Raw genomic sequence first — 23626 nt, 5'->3', positions numbered from 1 at the left:
GTCTCATCTGGACTAGAAAGGAACAGTTCAGTTTAGGTCAGGCTTAGCCAGCAATGCCCTCAGCTTGTTCTGTGGCTCAAATGCAGCCCAAGCTTTACTCCAGCTGGAAACAGTTTTACCCACAGCATTATCCTCTGTTTAAAAGAGAAAGAGAAATGTAGGCAGATGGATCTAACTGGTTCTAGTTAAGCTCACCTTAGCCATGACTTCCCAGCCACCATCCCAAACACAAAGACAGCAGAGACATGAAAGCCAGTGGCTTCACAGTCTAGCAAAAAATTCCACAGGCTAGGTAAACCTGTTTAATTTCATCACTCAATGAAGTTGCTACTGGATACACAATTTAGCATTTCAGAGGCCTGTAACTTGGGAGCTGAGCTTTCCATTGAGACAGTGAGAATATTTATAATAAAAGCAAAACAACCTTTTTTTTTCCTCTCAGCTTAGGGACAGCTGAGCCATTTTGGCTGAAAAATTATTTTAATTTTTTTTTTTAAAATGTCTGAGGCAAACACCCAAAATGGAAAATATCAGCCAAAGCTGAAATCGTTTGGCAAATATAAGAACAGCTGAACTGAGAGTTTTAGGATGGAAAGCATCAAGCAATCTTCAGCACAGACATAACTTCCCATACCTGCTACTGCTTATTTCCCCACTTCCCTGTGGTGGTCAGGGGAGGTGGTTTCCAGAGGTTCATAAATGCTGTGGAGAACATAAATGCTGTGGAGAACACACCTGCTGTGCCACGGAGCCAGACCCACCCGGGATCTGTGAGTCCTGCTTGGAGCCACCTGCCCTTCAGTGCTGTTGGAAAGGGGCTGAACAGACCCCAGAGAGCTGAGCACAGCAAAGCCCTCAGCACAAACCATCCAGCAGCAGCAGCCAAGAACCAGCCCTGCACCACCATTCAGCCCCCTGAGCCCCATCTCCATTTGCAACTCATATATACCTATTACAGGTTTTGTGTAAAAAATATGCTCCATTTTTACCTTGAGCAACCATGGCTTACAGCCACTGGGGGAAAAAAACTGCTTCACTAGAAGCACAAGGAAGGACAAAGCTAGAAATGCTAACAAGTAAATAGTTTATCTTTTTTTTCTATCTCTTTTTAACTCTGTGGCATGAATGCTCAAGACCTTTTAAATACCAAGTAGATTTCACAAGCTGGCATGCCTGAGTTTTTAACAGGAGCATTTTGAGGTGCAAGCCAAATACGCTGCGTTAAGGTAAAAGGAAATAAAAAGTTGACCATAACCTGAGGCCCTGGCTCCTGCCAAGTGCCTGCTGTTATGAAAGCAAGGTGCTCCACACAATCTAATCATAGCACTAAACCTTGTTACAAGCCCTTTTACAGCTCCAATATCTGGGTTACATGGAAACACGCTGGAGAGCCTCCTTGTACTATGAAATAAATGTCATTCTGACTGGCATCCTCTCTTCCAGCCAGTAATTTCCCTCTGCTGATAAATCGATACAGCAAAAACAAATGAGAGTGCACAATGGGCACATTGAGGATTACATTTTTATTCATTTCAGAGCCCCTGCAGCAGAGTTTCCTTAAACACAATAGCAGAAAATGATGCACTCGAGCTGGGGGCACGCGGGGAGGAAAGCATACCTTAGAGAGGAAGAGAGAAGGAAAAGACCAAGGCAGGAAGAGAGAGTAAAAAAGGGAGGAAGAAAAACAACCTCAGAATTTGGAATACAAGTCTGCATTTGTAAGCCTCAAGTTTGGGGTACATGAGCGTTCAACAAGTATTTAGTTTGGCTTATTTCTAAGTTCTTTGCTAAAGCAACAATATTTTGCCTTTCTCCTCCTTTTCCTGCCTTTTTAAATTTTAATTTTATCTATTCCATGCTTGGCTCCAAGGAACTCTTCCTACCCCTTCCATCAGAACTGCTGCACTAATACACACAGGACAGCCACATACATCCAGTGCTGCCCACACCTGCAGTAACTCATCCCAAAATGCTCCTGGCAGGAGGCACATATTTAGTATGGTAGGAAAATGGACCAAACCAGAGGCACTTTGGCATTTCAGCTCAAAGAACTGATCCACCACCCGGAAGAGATATTTCCAGTGGTCTGTAGCAGGTTGGACCCAGCCTGGTCACCTCCAATCATGCCCATTTTGACCCCAAGACTTGGAGTTTCAGTCTTCCATAGTTATGAAGCAGAATTGAAAAGAGAAAAAGAGAGGGAAAAGAAAAGAAACTTTTCTCCTTAGGGCATTCAGCCAAAAGAAGAGGGTGCAGCCATGGGTTTACTGAGGTGCAAGCCCAAAGGCAGGAGCCCAGGGTGAGAAGTACAGCACAGATGTAAAGAGAAACTCCAGGGCATGACAGGCACCATCAGTACTGGTCAAACCCCCCAATTTTGGGATTCCCCCACTGCTACTGGGGCCAGACCCCAGCAACACCAAAGACTGGACACCACTGCATGCCTCCAGGAGACCTGGAGCCAGGTCAGCCCAGGGGGAGCTCAGGGAAAGCCACATTTCCCCCATTTCCACAGCATAACCCTGACCCGAACATGCCACAGGCAGCAATCAGGGAGGACAGGGCCCTACAGGCCTAAGAGGGATTGCAGCAAATGCAAGCAGGGCTGCCATCTCAGCACTGTAGAGCCACTAGAGCTGGACCAAAGCGACAAAGCCTTGTGCAGGTACTGCCACGTGCCTGCTGCTTTGCGGCCACTTCCAGCAGTGTCACTGCCCCAGTCTGAACGAACCACCTCAAGGTGAGAGGCTGCTGAATTCATTACTAGTTGCCCATGCCTCATTAAATTTGCATTTATTTGCTTTACCCTGTTAGTGGTTCCTACAATGACCAACTAGAAATTGCTAGAAAAATGTGCTTTTTTTCCCCCCTTCCTTTTCTCCCCCCCTTTTCTATTTTTTTTTTTTTTAAGCCAAAAGGCCGTAACACAACAGCAACATAATGAAAAGTGAAATCCTTTTACAACCCTGGGAAGGCCAAGATGTGTGCCCAATAAATGTAAGCAGACATGATATTCTTTATAATCACAGCGAGATGAAGATGTGAACTGAATAAATGCTTTAAAAACATCATAGATTTTATTAGATGCAAAAGATTGAAGCGTTAGGCACCTTTTAGCTCAACTTTCATTTAATTTACTGCTTGCTGTACTGTAGTCTAAAGGGAGTGAAAAAATCCTCTCTCTAATTTTTTTTTCCTTTTCATGAGCTGACCAAGGAGATGAAATCTGGGTACTTTAATTACCATTCAGAGCCAAAGGCCTGGCCTTTGATATGGAAATCCCACTTCAACTCCAGCTTGCTGCTGCCTTTCCCTGTCCCCTTCTCCTTCCAATCTCACAACATGAATTTTAAGTAGTCTTGTCAACACCTGACCGTGAAAGCTAACAGAAGCCTGTGCTGCTAAGTTTGTGCTGTTGATAATTTTTGTAATTTTTTTCCTTTTTTTTTTTTTTTTTTTTTTTTTTTAATTCCACTGTTCCTTAGGAAGGAGAGAATGGGGCTGGGGAGAGTGGGGTCAGGAATTGGACAAACCCATGGAACTGATCTTCTTCCTTGTCCACACGTGTCCTGGCCCAGCTCATGCAGCAGCTCACATGAAAGGGTGAAAGAAAGGAGAAGCAGGAGGGGCATGGGGGAACGGATGAAAGCTGTCATGTACAGTTACCCTGTTATTGTCATCTGCCTGCTGCATGACTCCCAGCTTTGCTATAATTATTAATTGCACTTGTCAACTGTCATTAATTCCTCTTTAGCATCCCTGTCTTGGAGTAATTAGACAGAACAGCCTCACTGCACTCATTGTTTTGAGAGGCCCCTGAAAGAGCCCAACGGGGCTGTGGAGACACAGCCATCATTAATACAATGGAGCACCTCAGCATTAACCCTTTCCAAGGGGGGGAATCACAAGCTGATGGCTCCCCCATCCTGGGAGCCCCAGCTGCTGAATGCCCCTTGCCCTTTTCCTTGGGAGGGGTCCCATCCAAGGGCTCAGGAGCACCTGGGGGCTCCAGGTGTGTCACACCCCACTGGAGGGGCTGCAAGGAGACCGAATTTTCTGAGGGGTCAGCACCCCCAGATCCACCATGACCTCCTGCTGGACTCCTGGAGAAAGGAACAAAGCACCAGACTTTATAAAAAGTTGTGGTGTTGGGTCCCCAGGAGGAGGTGAGAGATGAGAATTGGACTCCAAGTTCTCAGAAGGCTGATATGATATGTGGTATATGATATATATGATATATATGATAAGAAATTATACACTAAAACTCCACTAAAGAAAGAGGAGACATCAGAAGGCTAAAACAAGAATGATAGTAAAAACTTGTGACTGACCAGAGTCCCAACACATCTGGACCATGATTGGTCATTAAATTAAAACAATTCACATGCTGGATAAGCAATTCTCCAAATCACATTCCAAAGCAGCAAAACAGGGAGAAGCTGAAGCTTCCCAGCTTCCTAGGAGAAGCAATCCTGTTGAAGGGATTTTTCATAAAGTATCATGGGGACAAAAGTCACCTCTACCTCTTTCCCCAGAGTTTAGGGAGGCTGAGCAAAAAGCAGCTGTGGGATGTCAGTGAGCTTTGATGCTCCCCTGTGGGATGTCAGTGCCCTTTGATGCTCCTCTCCCCCTCACCTGAAGAAAGGGACCCAGAGCAATTTTTTGGCTGCACTGCTGAGATGTCCAAGCCCAGCTCTGCCATCTTTGCCCCCCCAATAACCCTTCCATGCCCACAGTGCACTCCCAGCATCCTGAATTCCCCAAGGCAGTGATCCCTGTGCTGTTACACAGGTGGAAGAGATGTCCCCAGCCTTCCTCACACCTGCCCTTGATTTGGTGGCCACAGGAGCCTGCTCTGCTCTGTCCCAGGGCTGCAAAGGATGAAAACTCAGGGGTGTGGGGAAGAGAAGGCAGGAAGGCTCAGTAAGGAAGCTGCTGAGCAAAGAACTAAGCAAATGAATGGGCTGATACTGTATTTGTATCATCAGTTGTGGGAACAAAGCTGCACTTCCCATTGGTCATACCAGGCTGCTTCTGGGCAGGAAATAAAAAGGAGGGAAGGAAAAAAAACATTCCTTTATTTAACTGGAATTTAGTCTATATAAATGGTCATTGAAAAAACCCCAAACAAACAAGGAGGAACTAGAGCTACCTGTTGATGCAACAAGCAAAATATCTCTGCAGCTCAAATCTGAGTTTTCTGCTTGGGTTTAGCAAATTCTTTCTCTGCAGCTCATCCTCTCTCTCTCTCCTCATCTTTTTGATTGTAATGCTGGAATTCAAGTATCAATATAAAAAAGAGAAGCCAGCAAGGCAGAGGCCAGCCTTGATTTCACTGTCACTCGGGGACACCCCAAGGAGCTCCTGGGCCACTGGCCAGACCTGTCTGGGGCTAGGGAGGACCACACTACCCAGCCTCTCCTCCGGAACCACAGCTGGGAGCAGAGGCAGCTCTGATATTTTTTTTCCCTTCCAAAAATTCCAGGAGAGACTCCTATTCACCCTAGACAAGCAATTTTGCCAAACCTGGTCACACCAAAAAAAGATCTTCAGCAGCAGTATGCCTTGAATGATGTATTTTTAGGTAAGACTACATATTCCTGGTTCAAAATCAGAACCCAGACTGCTGAAAATGAAAAGGAACTTTCTTCAGCCTGTTAACTTAAGGGCAACAAGAAACCTTTGTGGAAAGGGGTTTTTTTCCCATTAAATTTTGCCTATCTTTTCAATGCTTACCCAACTGAGATCAAAGCCACAAGTTAATGAAGCAAATATACTCTAAACCAGCGTTTCAAAGTCATAAAATGTTAAAGAACCTTATTCAGAGCTTCAGCTTCTTTGGATCTGGCTTAGTAGCGTGTGACTTACTGAAATAACAGAGAGCTTTGTATAAAGCCATGTGGAATGTATTTATAGTACATATAGAACCAGAAAAATATTTCATAAGCATATGCATCAGATTTTTGGCGCTGTGCACCCTACATCAGAAATAAGAATTTGGCCACAGACCTAATCAGAAAACACTTATTCACTTTTCTCTATTGTGGCTGCAGTCAACCAGTGTAAAAATTAAAGCAATTTTTTCAAAGCAGGGCCCAGTTTAGCTGCATGCTAAGTACCATCACTGATTATATTCCCCCTGCATTTTTCCAAGATGGATTTCAGTGTCCCACAAAACTGGCTCTGCCTTGTATAACAACAAGATGCGACAGCCAGATCTCATTGTTACCTTATTAGTGAGAAACTCTGCTAAATCACCTCCAAATTGCTCACAAGGCTACATTTCTCTAAAGGTCAACATGAACACAGAGCACACATATTATTACAGATTTCTGAGTGGCACTGATTCCTCAATACTCTCTTTTCCTTTGCTAACAGCAGCTGTTTGTTTCACCTTCTCACAGAGTGTGCTCTTGGGCCAGCTGTGAATGAACCAGTCCCAGCTGAGGGCAGGGGAGGCACCCAGGATGGAGCTGGCTGAGCCACTGATGATTCCAGGCTCTCTGTGGGACCTGCTGAGACATTTCTGTGATTTGTCCAGGAGCTCTGGCTAACTCAAGGGTGCTAACAGCCATTTCAGTGTGAATTCACGTGCTCCCTGTGGTGAACTGGTGTCACCAGTGCATTTTGAGGCACGGCTGGGAAGTTGGGCCAATTCAAAAGCACAACTCAGCACACAGCTCTTTATCAAACAAACTCAGCTGCAAACCCATGCACTCCTCTAGTGCATAATGACCCCTGTACGTGGGGTATTCCCAAACCATCCCAGCCCATGCCTTCTCCTCCCTCCCCTTCCCAGGCTGGCTGAAAAAGCAATTAGCAAGAGCACAGAACACCCAACACACACACAGCCCTAAAAGCACAACATCACCACAGATAATAAATTCTGTTCCACGGCCTCTCCCATGAAGAGTGTTCAAGTGATGATTAACCAACAAGCCAAGTGCTCAGCTGCAATCTCAGCCCATTCTGAACAGCTTTTGCTCAAGGCACACAAGGGCAGAGGATTAAAAAGCCCCTCCCAAATGGATTAAAAACCCCTTTAAATGACCATCTCCCAGGTCATTATGGCAATAAATATATATCTATATACACACATATATATTACATGTATAAAGAAAGGGGAAAAAATCCCTCAGACAATCCCTCTCTAGAGGATTACTTCAACACTTTTGACTTCAGAGAGATTGAAACTGATTCTCCTAAGCAAGCAGCTTTAACCCAAATCAGAACTCACCTCTTCACCAATCAGAAAGAAGCTTTTTCAGAAACTTATACTTCATAATAGTTATATGGGCCTTAATCCTCTTGGAAACAGTTTTAAGTCATTATTCCAGGAGTTATTAGGTTGGAAAACAGCTTCTAGGCAAATGATGCTATTCACAAACCTTTTACACCAGAAATAATGGTTGGATTATTTCTGCCTCAAAAGCAGTCTTGAGGTCTGGTTTCTGATTTTCTTTATATCTGATGCTCCTGAGGACAAAAAAAAAAAAAAAAAGCAAACACAGCCCCCTTGTACATTCCAATAATAATGGAAATTTTAAATACGTAGAACTAATTTTATAAGGATTATAAATGGCAGCAATGAAAGCAAGTTGGAATTTTAAGCAGAAGTAAAAAATAAAAAACTTTAAAATATAAAAAATTAAAAAATAAAAAATTCTGGCTTCCAGTGCAGTACCTCTTACCCCAGAGTTTCCTTCTTGTCTTAAAAAAAAATACCACTATGTATCATATGAATTTTCAGTAAGAAGAGAATTCAGCCCCAAAGGTGTTTTATTTCCAAAAGGCTTTCCTGAGCAGTTGCCTACTTCTCCATTTTATAATAAAGTCAAATGTACCAACACTAAAAAGCACCAAAAATCACTAGATAACCATCACCCTCCAAACACACAATGCCAAGTCCAAACCATATCAATTCATCTGTGCTGTACTGAAAACTTGGATTTCTTCAAGCAGATCAAATACTGACATTTCCATGGCAATTTTTGCCTGAATAACAACTTCAGGATTTACTCCATCACTTTTCCATGTAGCTGTATATGCATGTGAAGTACCCATAATCTTCCTTTTCCCAAAGAAAATAATTGAACTATTAACTTAAACACCTACCTGGTTAAAACCAGTTATAAGTAATTTTCACCCATTAATTTTACCCCAAAGCTGAATTTCTATTCTTTGCTGAAAAGGGGGTCATAGTGGAAGATAGAACTCCAACAGCACAAAAAGAGCAGCAGCATCTCTGACTAAATTCTTCACTGGAGCAGTGATATCACTTGGCCAAAGGATTATGTGGCATCACTTTCTGAAGTGTATTAAAAATGTATTAATTTGCCTATATAACAACTTCATCATCATTGCTCAGGAGAAATCCCTAAACCTACAGCAAAGGCCTTCTGAGGTAAACTAAAGCTAAGGAGACATAAGGTAATTAAAATAAAAGAAAAGAGAAAGAATCATTGCATTTGTTCTCCTTAGTTATATTATGAATAAAACCCCAAAACTAATGTAATAATGTATCCCAGCAGTTCAAATCTTCTAATTTATGTAGAATGGATTATTACTTAGACAATCTGACCCTGGGCAAAACTTCCTCAGTTGAGAAGATTTACAATCTAATTATGCAGGAAGTTCTGCTGAGACAGTTTGGGTGCAATGGCCTTCTATTGCATTAGCTTAGCTAAAATTGCTGCTCCTTCACTGGCTTGGGCTTCCAAGTGCTCAGATGAAAACAGAAAATGCTCCCTTCGTGTCCTTCCTTTCCCTTTAGCCTTTCTCAGCATTTCTGTGTGCACAGGCACTGCTCTGCACTGCACACAGCACAGAGGGGCTGGGGCTGTAAAATCCAGCTCCAAGTTGCCTTTCGGGCTTTTGCTTTGGCCCCTGCTCAGTGAAATGACTTCAAAAAGGACCATCAAAGTGCTGCTCATAATTTTTACAATGATAGTTGCTGGGTTGTTTCTCCCCTCCCCTATTGCAAACGCCCCTGAAAAAAGCCTGGAGCTGAAGTCTGTTCCTGTACACTTGTTTCTTCATCCTGCACACACAAAACTAGTTTATTTTTGTAGGGTGGCTCAGAGATGTTTTGCTGCTGTCTCAGACACCTGAATATTTTTAGCAATCTATATCATTAGATTAAAAAAAAAAAATGCTCCTCGACACATACAGAAATAGCAAGAGCTTTGCAAGCCTGCAGAGGAAATGATGGGAAATTTGGGGCTAGCAGAATTGGAAGTGTCTTTTCTCCTGTAGCTGTTTTACAGTGTATCCATACAGCTGAGCATACAGACACGTCCTCCATTAACACAGACAGAGAAATCACTGCCTTTCCTTCTTTATAGGAAGTGTTTTGATTTCAAAAGGTCAGTGGATCATATCACAGCCTCTGACCTTGATGATCACCATGTGCAGTAATGCACATTTTTATCTACAGGTGGCAGACCTTTGAAAATCAGCTTCAAATTCATTAGACATTTTTGTTGATACCACCACCCACACTCAAAAGTAAGAATCTGCAGCATAAAGTTCTAATTAATGCTGTTCAATTTAGAGGACAGATTTGTCAACAAAGTGGCTCAATTCTCAAAGGCTAGTGACCCCTCTCAGAATGAGGCCTTAAAAAAAGAAAAGTAATTTAAAAAAATTAGTTGCTCAGTAAATAGTAAGCTTTTATTATTTAAAAATTATTCAGCAACTCAGCAAAAGATTTTTTTTTCTGTATAACAGGAGTTTCACTTCCTTGATTATTAAGCACTGCCTGGCAAATTAGTGATTTTTCTTTGATAAGCTTATTTAGAAGAGGAAAAGATGAGAATGTCACAACTGACTCCTGGCATTTAGAAAGATATAAGTGAATGGTACAACTTCTCCAGATCTGAATCAATCATGTTAAAATACCATGACTTAGGCTGTCATCTCAGATGTGTGTCTAAGGCCTCACCACCAAGCAGAAAAACATCGATTTACACCATAATATTATCAATCATTGACATAATACTGCATTCAAATTTAATTAGAATTTTTTTTTCTCCTGAAAAACAACGGCAGCACAGCCCTCTGCGTGTGGACAGAACCCTACTGAAATCAAGCAGGCCGTCTCTGGGTTTCAGCTTAGTCAGGCCTAACGTCTCAGCTGCACAGCATTTGCACAGCTTCTCCTCATTCCCAGCCAGGAAAAGTGGATGTGTCACCTGTCACCAGGCTGCATTTCTAACCCTGCTGTTTAGCAAGTGCCACTGATGGCACAGAAACAAGAGAGCAACCTGGTCAGAGACAGGTGACACCCAACACATGGCAAACCCATCACACTCAGCAATGCCAGCCTCAGCTCCACAACGACAAGGGTAAAAACAAGGCTATCTAAGGGAAATGCTTGTCCTGGAAACCCTAAAAGCTTGTCTTTGAAACCCTCATTCTGCCAGCATTTACTCCTCATGGAAACCAGACTAAGCACAAAAGCTGCTTCAGGATTGTTGCCTCTGCAGCCCCTAAAATCAAGAGCCAAACAGGGTGAGGTGACAAAGTGCAGTTACATTCTGGATGAAGGGTTCCCTCCAGGTGCACAACACCCCAAAACACATGTCAAATACATGCCAAAAGTGTGTCCAAAATGCCCTTGTGACGTAGGGCAAGCACGTTTTATAAGTTTAGCAAAGAAGCATAATTGACAAGAACCTGCAGTTAGAAGGACAGGTAATGGAATAGTTCCCCCTCTTGTAGAACACCCTCTGAAGCCCCCCTGCTTGCTGGTTATGTCATATTATATCAGAAAGGTCTTGGGAAGGAGTCTTATCCTTGATTACCACAAGAAGCAGGACTAGAACAGGCCCTCCGGAATGTGACTGTCTATTAGGACAAGTGCTGAAAATAGAAAACTCTACAACCATATAACAACAGTCTACAGAGCTAGGAATATATATGAAAAATATATAAAAGAGAAATAATTTTGGCATCAGGACCAACAAGATATAAGAACTGGTGGGGTTATCTGCAACTGAGTCTCCTCCCAGTCCAACAGCATTTAACCAGATTCCTCCCCACCCAGTCTCCCTAATGACAAGAAACACCAAATCTGTAAAAATTTAGTACTTGGGATGTAGATATTTGCACAGCAACACTACTAAAATATTGCAATATATCCACAAAAAAAAAACAAAACAAACAAAATCAACAAAAAAAAACCAACAAAACAAAACAACTATCCAACCCCAAAACTCTTCCATAGTTATATTATTGAATGTTTTGAATAGATTGAACTGCAAAGTTGAATGAGTAACAGAAAGCACAGACAAATTACAATATTGACACTGAGCACACACACCCTGGAGAATGGTTATTTGCTGGCTGGCATGGCCACTGCTCCCCCTCCTCCCCAGCCCAAGAGTGGGTGAGCAAACTGAGCACACACTAATGTCTTTTGTGGTAACCTAGTAACCTTCTCCTTTTCCTCCCCAAGCTCTTCCTTCACACCACACTCTTCCTTACTGCCAGAATAATTGCACTCTGTCTTTACAAGGCTTTGTTTTCCTACCCAGTGCAGAGGAGCTGGGGTTATTTTCAGTCTTGGGAAGCTTGTAAACAGGATCAAACAGGAACCCGGTCATCAGCTAGAGGAAGGCTAGAAAAATAAAAGCAAATGCATATCAACAATTTTATTTTAAAAAGAAAATACATCCAAAACATGAAACAAAAGCCTGGGCTCTGCTAGACATTCCCCTCCCCACTCCTTTTTATTTAGTTCATGAACTCTTTTTTGCAGAACACAGGCTGGTGTAAATTAACGTGTGACCCATCATGTATCACGTGGGAAAGCTGCCATAGAAATATGGAATGGCAAAAAGAAAAAAAAGTAGACATTATTAGAACTGAAGAAGCACCTCTTATCATGATAAATCAATACCCAGACTGAAGTAGGAGACAGCTGTGACTCCATGTTCCTGTTTCTCTGGAGTGCTAGAGCAGCTCAAGCGCAGAGTGTCTGACATGCCTGCACAGCCAGCAGGGCCAGTGCTGGGAGCAAAGGGTGCTCTGCATCTGCTCCTGCTCCTGCTCTCAGCTGCCCCTCTGGGAGTAGCTGGGTCACTCACACGCCTACTCCATCCCTTACACACTGCCCTGAGGCTCCTGAGTTGCACTGCACAGGGGACAGAGCGGCATCTCCCCAGGAACAGCCCAGGGCTTCAGGCACTGCCCCAAGGCCGCTGCACCTCCACAGCTCAGGACACGAGCAGCTCACAGCTCTCTGGGCACTCCTGCAGCTGCGGTTGCAGTTTGGGGTTGGGGTCACCCCAAGCCTTCAGCAGGGAGGGGGAAATCAGCACAAAGTGGCACAAGGGGTGCGCAGGTAGGATGCTTAACAAAAATAAGCCTAAGTCTGAGTTTGTGCTGTGATACCCTGTGCTCACACAGGCCAAAGTTCATCTCCGATGGGGAGTGCTTGTCCTTCTAGCCAGGCTTGGTGTCCCTAAGTTTCACTACAGTGTATTATTATCAAGATAGTCCAACCTAAACAATTTGTAGCATGAAAGAAATGCATGAATATCAACAGGAATTTCTTTTCTTTTTCAACTACAAAACACACACACAACCATGTAAATTTTACAATCAACATCCTTAATATATAAAACCAGGAGGTTCTTCCTACTGGTTTAAATTGACAGAATTACTTTTCCAGCCCTAGAGCTCAGAGAGCTCCAGGAAAAGCAGCAGCAGCATGTGAGACCCACCAAGATCAGGCTGGTGCATGAAGGTGGAAAAGCCAACCATCCCTGGCTCCCTGCTGAGCTCTGCATGCAGGCAGACTTGCTGAAGACAAACCTCCATTTCCTATATTATTTTTAAGCAACCAGATGAACAAACAGAAATGTGTCCTCTGTATATTTGGTATAGAAATTTCCTCAGTCATGAATTTCTGCTCTTAGAAAGATAACTATCTCTAAAATCTGTCCTGAAGAAAGAGGGGGGAAAGTCATTCCTCAATGAAGTTATCAACATTTTCTCCTACAAAGATAAGTTTTGTGGGACCTATTAGACTACCTGTTCACCAGCGTCGCAGAGAACTGAAATAAACCAATTTCTTAACTCTTATTACTTAGTTATCAAAATAGCCATTCATTAACTAAACAGCATCATATAAAACCAGTCCTTTATCTTCCTTCCCTGACCCACACATTATCAATACAGCAGACAAGGACCACGAGCTGAGAAAAGAGCAAGCCCCACTCAATTCGCCCCTAATTAGGATGAAACCCCAGGACAAAACAGGTCACAGGACAATCACAACAAGTAACACTCATTGGCAGAATATTCCCCATTATGTTTCTAGCCTTTCCCAGCAACCTGGAACCGAGTGCTACCCATGACCTCCTCATGTCAGCAGAATACAAGGAAATAGTAACACTCATTTTGCTCATTCTCTTGTTTGCTGCCACCTGCTTTGACCAGCGATACTTGCTTGTCCTTGTCCTGTCTCCTCCCTTAACAAACTCTTTACAAATCTTAGGATTTTCCATGACCATAGGTATTTCTAGGTTTTTGACCACACATATTTCTCTGTACTTAGAAGTCACCTTACACAATCTGGGCAGGCACAGGTACAAAAATTAAAAAAAAAAAAACAAATGCCGTAACATCAACAACCACCACCACCTGACTTTGAATCTCAGTTGTATTTGGGTTAGTTTACAACTAACTAACACAAAAAAACTTAAAAGGAAAAAAGGAAAAAAAGAGAGGAAAAAAACCCCAAAAAGCAGTAAAACCTACTGACTTTGCTCTTACAGCCCAGCCACAGGGACAGGTTTGTGATCCCCAGTTTATTCCCATACAGAATTAAGTATTTTCTTCCTGGTAATTTTATCTACATACAACTTTCTAGATGGTGTCAAGCAGCTTCAAAAGGGTTTTTTTGTGACTGTAAGAAAAGACAAAGCAAAACTTAGGCTAACAACTGCCTACAAACTTTGAAGGGAACGAGATGATTTTTCTTTTTCAGGAGCAGAGCTGGAAATATCTGTATGGAAAAAGACCCTTTGAAAAAAATATCAGATTTACTTGGACTAAGCAAACTTTAGTTAATTAGCTGAAGTAAAAATAAAAATGTGTTTTTAAAGATAAAAACCCACCTAAGTCAACTGTTTATTAACAATGCAATGAAGCAGTCACCAAACATTAACAGGGACTGCTGAAATTATGGTTCTTGGCTACAGCCTTGAGTGGAGAGACAGAACCAGTAAAAAAAGGGCCTGCTGCCATGTGAAATAACCTAGAGCCTGCTCTGAAATTAAACTCACTTTCATATTTAATGCCGTTTCCATAGGACGGACCTATTTCTTTGACTCTCTCTCTATTTCCATAACTGGTCCTACAATATTTTTGTTTCTACAGCAACACGGTTGGGAGTCACTATTTGGGAGGACTGGGAGTGCCCCATTCCAGAGGCAGGCAACAGCTCCATGTACAGGAATTAAACTAACCCTTTCCAAAAAAATCCTAATAGGAGAAAATCTTAGGTATAAAAATCCTGAACTGCAGCACACACCCTTACAAGACTTTTACAATATGAGAGAAAGTGATACATGACATAGAATATAATAGCTCTCAGAGTCAGCTTGATGTGTTGTACTATATTTATATTGTAAATATAAATTAAATATACCTGATTTGTATTATGTTTGTATTATATTTACATTGAAATAAAGTATTTTTCTTTAAATGTTTTCCAAATTTTAATAAGAGCGAAATCACAGCAACGGCCTTGAGTAGACCAAAATGCTGCCTCTGACCACAGCTCCATCTCCACACAGCCCTGCCTGAAAAAGCTTCCACCGTCTGCAAGTTCCATTGTTCCTGTGCTTTTTTTACTGAGACCACCAGGAAGATGACACAGAGTGACAAACACCGTGGTGACTTCTCTCTGATGATGACATTAGCTTGGGTTATATTTTTAGGAAGCAAAGAGAGCAAAAGCCCCAAAATTACTCTAGCAATTACTCTGCTGGATATTTCTCAGGGATAAAAATAAAATTTAAAAAGCAAAGCCCCAGCCCAGCACACGTTTTGCACAGAAAATGCAGAATTTTCCAGCAACTGTGACTCACAGCTCACCACATTTCACCTGGTGGTTAAAACTCCACTCAGCTGTGCATTACAGAGAGTGAGAGAAACAGGGAAACATGAGGTCTTGTGCATCCACTTTCATTTTCACAACAACTCCTTGAGGCTTACAGCTGTTAGTTTTAAAATTTTCAACCCTAAATCTGCCCATTAAAGCTTGAAATTAATTAGTCAAGTGTTATAGAGAAAACTCTGTTGCTGCAACTCCTGCAGGTGAGATCTTCAGTATCTAGCAAATTCTTCTTCACTATTAAAAAACAGAATGCATAAAAGAAAAAAGCATAAATGCTTTTGAAAACCTGCTGTCTTCAGAAAATCTCCGAATTTCAAACACTGATTTCTCATTTCACAAGCCAAAAATCCAATCCACATTATGGCCCTTCAGAAGAGTGGTTTTGACATGCCCTAGGAAGAGTCACAGGCTGGCTCTGCATGCTTTTCCCACTCCAAAGCAGTGAAAACTATTGTAAACAGAGTGGGCTTGAGGGTTGTTTTAGGGTTGAGGTTTTTTGGTTGTTGTTTTGTTATTTTTTCATTGTTATTTGTTATTTATTTATATTGTTTTGTTGTTTTGGTTGTTTATTTTGTTATTTTATTTGTTTCAAATAATTTTTGTTCTAGAAAAATACCAGGTGGCTTGTGCAAGACTACCTCCTCAGTACCTACCTGTTCCTGTAAGAGCAAAGTCAGTAGGTTTTATTGCTTATTTAGGTTTTTTCCCTCTTTTTTCTTTTTTTTTCTCTCCAGTTTTTTTTTTTAATCTATTTGCCAAGCAGAGTCATTTATCCCCTATTAGATAAAGTATAATAGACTGTACCAAAAGGGTCACTGGCCTTCCATTTAATGATATTGCCAGCACCAATCTCCATTTTCCCGACAGTGTCCCTCAACACAGAATAAATGGCTGATCTCTTCACAATAACAGCTGATTTCTCTTTATTAAGCTAAAAAGGTCACCATTTTCTACGGCTGGGCCGCCCTGCACTATTGATAATTTTATGCATAAACAAATGGCAAATTTGTGCCACATAAATATGCATTAGCAATTACTTTTTCCTCGGGCAACGCTCGCCGCATGCAAATGTGTCCCTCACAGGGCCTGGTGGCTTTTGTTTTAGCTCTTGAACAGCCAAACAAAAGAGCACAATAAACAGTTTAAAAATCGCCAATCAATAGGAAATGCAAATGCAAAGGTAAATGGCAGGAAACTTGCCCAAACAAATAAAAGTAAATTAAAAAAAAAAAAAAAAGCCTAACAAAAATCATGCAACGAAATACAGAAATAAATGGAAAGGAGTCTCTTTTCTCCTCACTCTTTATCTACAACTCCGTTTTATTTCTTTTTGATAGAGACATGGCTGAGGTACTCTTTGTACTGAACCCACATGGAAGCACCTAAAATGTCCACATGGGCTGGGGATGTTTTAGGCTGGCAGGCAAAGGAGGCAAAAGAAGGATGTCTGCAAAAATTCATAGTGGATCCATGACTTAGCTTTCCCTGGCTGCAAATTTCCATTAAAGATCTTTAAAGAAAAGCCACATTTGAAGGAACCACTGAAAAAAACTTCAACATCTTCTGTAAATAGTGATTTGGGATTTTATTACTGGGGAAGTGCCCAGAAAACACCAAGCTATCTGTAACTACATACAGACATCTGTAGTGACTGCCTAATAAATGTTGTCACTTGAGAAAGTTGAACTCCATATAATTTCCCTTACCCCAGGGACAGAAAACTTGATTTTGCCTTGTCTGATCCTTGGAGTGCTCAATTCCGACAGCAAGTCAGAGTTGTGTGCAAGAGGCAGGAGAGAGGGAAATCATCAGAGCCAGACACTAAATTGGTATGACCACAGAAAAGCAAAGCTGACAATTTTAGGAGAGCTGATGCTTCCTTTGAATTTTCCCTTCTGCAGAGGACAGAGTGTGACACATGCAGTGATCATTGCTGTTTGTAGGCAGGCAAGGAACCCAGCTCAGGGATGCAGGAACACACAATGTGCACAAACCTATGCTGAGGCCACCTCCATGACCCAGCCCCACACAACTTCTGAGGCAGAAACTTGATTTTCATGACTGGGATGGGGAAATGGAAAGGCGTGAGAGATAGCCAGCAGTGTCAGCAGCACCTCAATCTACAAATCTTTATGAAGAAGCCAAACTTAAAATATGTAGGCTTGCCTTCTGGTCTTAAAAAAAAAAACAAAAAAAAAAAACAAAAAAAAAAACAAACAAACAAACAAAAAAAAAAAAAAACGCACTTATAAACCCCCAACAAAACAAAAAACCCAAAAAAACCCACAAAACAAAAAAAAACCCAAAACCCACCAAAACAAAAAAAACCCGAACACCAAGAAACCCCCAAACCCCAAATGCCCCAACAAATCAAACCTAAAATATAATTTAGTTCAACAGAAAGAAATTGAAGAGACTAATCATGTGCTTCAAGTGTTTCCCATATAGGGCACATCATCCAGCAGGTAACCCACATACACAAATTTGTCTGATGTTACTGTCCAAGGGTTTTATTTTTAGCAAATGGGAATGTTCCTGTCAATGTAAGCACTCAGCAGCAATCCTACGTCTTTCCCACCCAATCAGCTGTCATGGAATGACAATTTCACAGAATTCATTTCCATGAATTATACTAAAAATCAACAAGCTGATAAATATAAATTTTTTGCCAGTTAATTCAGTTCATTTCTTGCCTTTCACTTCCCCTGGTTTTGGCTTGGATGATTTTGTAACACCGCTTTATGGCAGGGCTTTTGATCCTGATAGAACCTGATAGAAGTGTTAAAGGCCATAGTGGCAGTGGTAATTTTTTTAAATTATTCTCTTTCTAAGAGCACTCTTACACATGGTCCAGTACAGGAGAAGCTGCACCAGGCACAGGACAAGATATGCCCTCCCAAAGAGAAATTCCTCATTTTAGGCTTTTAGCCAAGAGCACTCCCACACCAGTAACACATTTCAGCCCCAAATCCACAACTTGCAGCTTCTCTAAATGGTGATAAGATGATCAATTCAACATTGTGCATATGTGAGATCTACAGAAATGCCCTCTTGCCATCAACCTTCCTTGGCTCTGCTTTTCCCCTTATCGTGCTCCAAGAAAAATAAATTATATTGATAACAGCACCTCATCCTTTGGGTTAGTCAAGGCTCAGCCAACAACTGCATCCCCATCAGAGGGAGCATTCTCAGTGAAAACACTCTGCCCTCTCCAGCTGGCCTTGGAGCTGCTCCTTAGACATGCCAATGCTGTCCAGGGGCACCCACCTGCCAGCAGGCTCACTGCAAACCCCAAAGATTTCAGAAATAACACTTGCAGAAATTTGCATACCACTTTGTTAAGCTGAATGTGATTGAAAGACCCGTGGTTATACACAAAGTTCTCCTGAGGTCATCAAGAGAGTGAAAAAAGGCATAAGCAGGTATGCTAAAGCAAGATCAAATAAATTGTTTAAATGTCACTGCAAAGGTAGTTCTCACGGATGTCTCTGTGGCCAGACTAGTGCCATTAACACAGTTAGAAAGTCTGTAATAGGAAGGAAATTATTACTACATAAAATATTCCTACAAAGAGAGACTGCTGCAGAATTGAAATGAAAAGATGTAGCTCAATCTGTTAATGCCCATCCCACATGTGTGAATGTGATGAACAGTGGAGAATGAAATGCCTGTTAAATCTCTGCTAACAAGGGTATTTTAAATAGTATACATGGGTCCTTCTGTATTGCTTCCATGTCTTAACAAAATTTGATAGGGTTATCCATGTTAAACCCCAAAAGTAGCAGTAGCACTATCAAAACAAGACCTCCAAAGAGCAAACCAAGAGATGGCCATTTTCTACAACAGTGGGTGGGGTTGTTTTTGTGGGAAGGATGCAGCTCAAGAGAGTGAGAGAGGAATAGAGAAGAAACTATTTTTGTCAAATTCAAGCTCTCTAGCTCTCTCTCCCAATGATTTCAGCTTCCACTCCTGTTGTCTAGCCCCCATTTTCAAAACAGTCATTGTTACTAGTGGTTAATAGAAGTTTTTCTTTAAAAAAAAAAAGACAGAAATGAGCACTCACAACTACAATCTTCATAGAAACACACTTTTAATATCAAATACTGCCATTATTTTTTTTAACAGCTTTCCTATAATTTTTTAAAGTTTAAGCTTTCTGGCAAGAATGAGTTTCTTTAAGAACTTTAATACTGCACAGAGCTGTCATTGATAGTGCCCAAATACTTACTGTGTATATTTTTATATGGTTACACACTTGGAAAAAAGATAACTAGATGACAATGCAGATGCAATGCAGACACATCTGCATGCCAGGCTCTTAGAATTTAGCCACATACCAATTCTTCCCTTGCTGCCACATTATTAGATCATTACACACATGCCCACACACACCTGAGGATAGCCAAAAGCAACGAATTTCAAGCATTACAGATAAATCCTATCTCCTCCCCCTTCCCAGACTAAGTATTAGCATTTCAAGATGTGTCCTCCTAATGCAGCTACAGCCCTCCTCTTTGATGCTTCATGTTTCTCCCTTCAATTCATTGCTTTCAATTGTTTTGAATTGGGAAACATCAGAAACTGTCAGCAAGGATTTACAGAGAATGAGTATCAGAAAATTAGTGAGTTTTTTAAATTAAAGAAAATGTGATGTTTTTGTTCTCCAAATCTCCTCCTTCCTCTTCTCTCTCCACCCCAAGAATAATCAAAATGTGCTTCTGCAATCAATCCATGTCTGAGAAGTGAGCTGGATTTCTTCTCTTTCCTTCATCCTCCCTACCAGTAATAGCTCCATGATTAAGACTCAGCTGACAGTTCTCATGCCACTGAAGTTGAAAAAAATCCAGCTCCCTCCTCCAGGAGCTGAATTGGTCCTGCAGGGAGGGGAGGGGGGAGATAAACACATCTGATGGGGAGGCACCCACAGCCAGAGCCACCAGAGCACCCATCCCGGGCAACCACAGCCTCCCAGCAGAGAACAGATTTAAGCATTCCACTCCAAAGAGTAGGAGAGATTTCTGAAGGTTTCCATATGAACCCGGCAGAATTGACCAAGCGCATCCATCTGTTCGCTTTCATATAAGCAATATGCACGCTGCCAGGATGGGACCTCTGCTGGGGCAGGGCCCTGGGACTTCAATTACATCTGCCACTTCCCTGCTTTACAGCAGCCTCAGCAGCAAAGCAGCAATTGCTTTTTTTATTTTTTTTTTAAAGCCTCAAAATAGCATCCTGAGGAAACACACGAGAAAATTACTATTTCCACATTTCCTCCCTTTTCTACCTGATGACTTTGCCTCAGTACCTAATATTAATATCAAATGGGATGTTCTGAGTTGAGAAACATGGAAGCATTTCAAGAAAGCTTTTTTAGTGTCTCATTTCCATCTCCTTAGCTCAGAAGGGACTATTTCGTAAGCAAATCTGAACACCTTCAAGCAACTCATGATGAGAGTATCCCGAATCAAATTAGTTACCTTGCCTCTATTAAACTGGCAAAGCCGCAAATCCTCATCCCTCCCTGCAGAACATAATCACCACTACAACAGGCAGAGCAGAACCTCCAAATATGGCTGCACCTTACATACCCCAAACCTGAATTACAGAACGCAGATTGCTTTTGAAAATTTATATTGCTGATAATGTTGCTTATTTCAGCTAAGAGTTTGTTTCTTTTCCTGATGCAAACATGAAAATCTGCTTCCTCGAATGCAAAGCAGTCCTTCTTACTTCAGCAACAGCGGGACATGCAACAAATCAGCACAATAAAGGCAAAGGTAAATTTTGAGTAATTCCCTAAACCTCTGGAGTAGTGGTTTTCAAAGGACTGAGGTCCAAACAATTGGTGCTGTTAATGTTCTTTGCTTTTCCCTCTAAGTATCCAGCATGTCAGCAGGAACCACACCACCACTGATCAAACCTCTACCACCACTGTTGAAAACACCATCATCTTAGTTGTGGTTGGCCTAATATATATAGTGAAAATAATAGATTATATTTTATTTTCATATAATAATATTATAATAATATTTTATTATATATGATATATCATAATTGCAAGACATTCTAATTTATTATATATAATAAAAGAATATATTTTATATATAATGTATTTATACTTATAAAATGTACAATAATATATTCTTACATATAAAATAAATATATATATATAATATTTTATTATATATGATATATATTTTACATGTTATATGTATTCTATATATATATAATATATCATATATGAGGAAATAAGTGCAGCATGCAATACACAAGAACAGTGAGTATAAAACTTGAACAAATGAACTGCTTGGCTTCATACATTGTCATTCATGACCTGAACCACACTGACACAGCTTAAATCATCCTTGGATGACCTTGAAATGTTCATGGAGGAAAACATCTCTTGCCCTTCACAACCACCGATGGGAATGCTGCCCAAGGCTGAGGAATAGGGAGCTCTCACTTTACACACAGGCAGAACAGAGTTGCTGGAAATCACTGCAACAGGCTGGATGGCCGGCTAGGCTGGGCACGGTACCCTCATTGTGCCAGCCTGCTTCACAGACCTCTCCCGGCAGCTCCTGTGAGTCACCAGCGCTCCCAGGTTTTGCACTGGAAGTGCTGCAGAGGCAGTGAAATCAATGTCACACCCTTCTGCTTGCTGCCAGATTGCAAAGGCAACTTAACTCCATGCAAAGACCTCAAGCACAGCAAAGCGCACAAATTGAAGAAATGGAGTGATGGGCTGGCAGCAGCTGAGCAGAAACAAGTATGGGTGAGGATGAGAAGGACAAAAATTAATTTAGAATATGCCAAGACTGCCAGAGGCCACTATCCTCCCAACAGGGAGTAACTGCTGGATTTCTGACTGACTCAGCCCTCTGCTGCTGCCCACAGAAACCAGCAGGACTCTCTAAGTATCTGTAAGTAACAGCCCCTGATGACCTAAGTGAGAGGGAAAGGGTGGTAGACCTCTACAATATTTGTAGTTTAATACTGTAAAATTCTCTGGTGAAAAAGTATTGAGCCAAAGTGAGCATCCAACAAAATACTGTGCTCTAAGATTTCACAATCATTCCTTATTTAGCTGTTGGAAGCCCAAGGAAACATTCAGTCTTTGTGCATACATACTGCAATACTCTAATTGTATGACCAAATTCCAATTTTTCTAGGAGAATATCACCCCAGAAGAGCCAGTTCTGGGAAGGAACATGAGTTACATATTACAAAGTTGTCTGCTGGACCATGAACTCATTTGTGTTAGGTGCTGGAACACAATAATTGAAGGCAGCAGAGATTTGCAATCCCAAAGGAGGACAGTTCTGCAGGAACCCGAAATCCTGCAGGAAGCCCTTTGTCACCCATGTCCCACTTTCTGACCTGCTGTACCTGAACACAGACTTTGCTATATCTTGCAGTCAACTGCTTTATTTTAGAGATATGAACAGCTACATAAAGTGAAACCAACATTTTTGAGAAGTCAGATCTGCCCCAGTTGCATTTAGAAGCCCACCACAGGGTTCCCCTCCCTCCACATCAAATGGAGGTAGGGGTACCTCTGGAAACTTGCACAGGGAACTTAATTCCAAGTAAACTCTGCATTTCCTTCTCTCTGTTGTCTGAACAGAGGCTGAAGCAAGACTCCTCCTCTTCATTATCATCATGGGGAGCTGACAGAAAAGGCTCCGTGTGGCATTCACATTCTCTGATCAGAGAGACATCATTCTCTGTCTCAGGATTTTTCCTGGGGAAAGCAGTGAGAAGCTCAGAGAAGAAGAGAAAACAACTCTTATCTTTACCTGCTGCTCCTGTTGTTTGGCACATATAGAATGTGTTATGGAGATTGTTTACCAAAAAGAGTTTGTTAATTAGATTCTGCTGATGATTATTGAGATTGATTGGTCAATTAGATCAAAACTGTCGTGGCTGTCTCCAGACAGTCATGGGCTTTTCTTTAGTATGGTATAGTACCTCTTTAATATAGTATAGTACTAGTGTAATATAGAATAGCTTAATGAAGCATTTGCTCAGCCTCCTCAATCATGGAGTCAGAGCACATTATTCCCTACACTGGGGTCACCCTGCATTGATTGCTAAGGGCCTGTATCCACCTGGGACCAACCACTCCACTGAAATCCAGTCCTTCCACAGGTCTGCCACCAGGCCAGTGTGGAGCCTGGACTGCCACTGGGCTCTGCCTTCCAGTGCACAGCAGCATCACTTTGGAAGAAGGGCAGAAAATACCTTTTTTCTTTCCTCAGGGTTCCCCTAAAACTGGTGGCAAGGGCAAAGCTCTGGGTAGCAGAGTTCAGACACTTTCCTGTAATCCAGAAACTCCCTAAGGCAGATAAATATTCAGAATTAAGCAGGCTTCAGTGAACTGGATAGCTGCCAGGATTTAGGATGACTGTGGCTATAAAGGTAAGATTTGACTGAACTGTTTTCTTTCCCTTCAAAACATCCCTCATCTGTAAAGCAGAGTACCACCAAGATAAT

At 41.6% G+C, this 23626-nt stretch overlaps 1 protein-coding gene across 9 annotated transcripts in view; it reads right to left on the bottom strand.

The window, feature by feature from the left end:
- Positions 1-23626, bottom strand: part of SOX5 (SRY-box transcription factor 5) — a 597965-nt gene that overhangs the window by 442049 nt on the left and 132290 nt on the right. For 8 of the 9 annotated variants that reach the window (XM_058022190.1, XM_058022194.1, XM_058022195.1 and 5 more), the window contains exon 2: positions 11534-11620. The exons of the other annotated variant lie outside the window; for it this stretch is intronic. The gene's annotated coding sequence lies outside the window, so the exon portion shown is untranslated. The remainder of the gene's footprint in view (positions 1-11533; positions 11621-23626) is intronic. 9 annotated transcript variants of the gene reach the window in all.

The sequence above is a fragment of the Melospiza georgiana genome, chromosome 4, assembly GCF_028018845.1.
Source record: "Melospiza georgiana isolate bMelGeo1 chromosome 4, bMelGeo1.pri, whole genome shotgun sequence".
NCBI classification, from domain to species: Eukaryota; Metazoa; Chordata; class Aves; order Passeriformes; family Passerellidae; genus Melospiza; species Melospiza georgiana.
The sequence above is the reverse complement of the archived record's forward strand: the minus strand, read 5'-3'. Positions and strand labels throughout refer to the sequence as shown.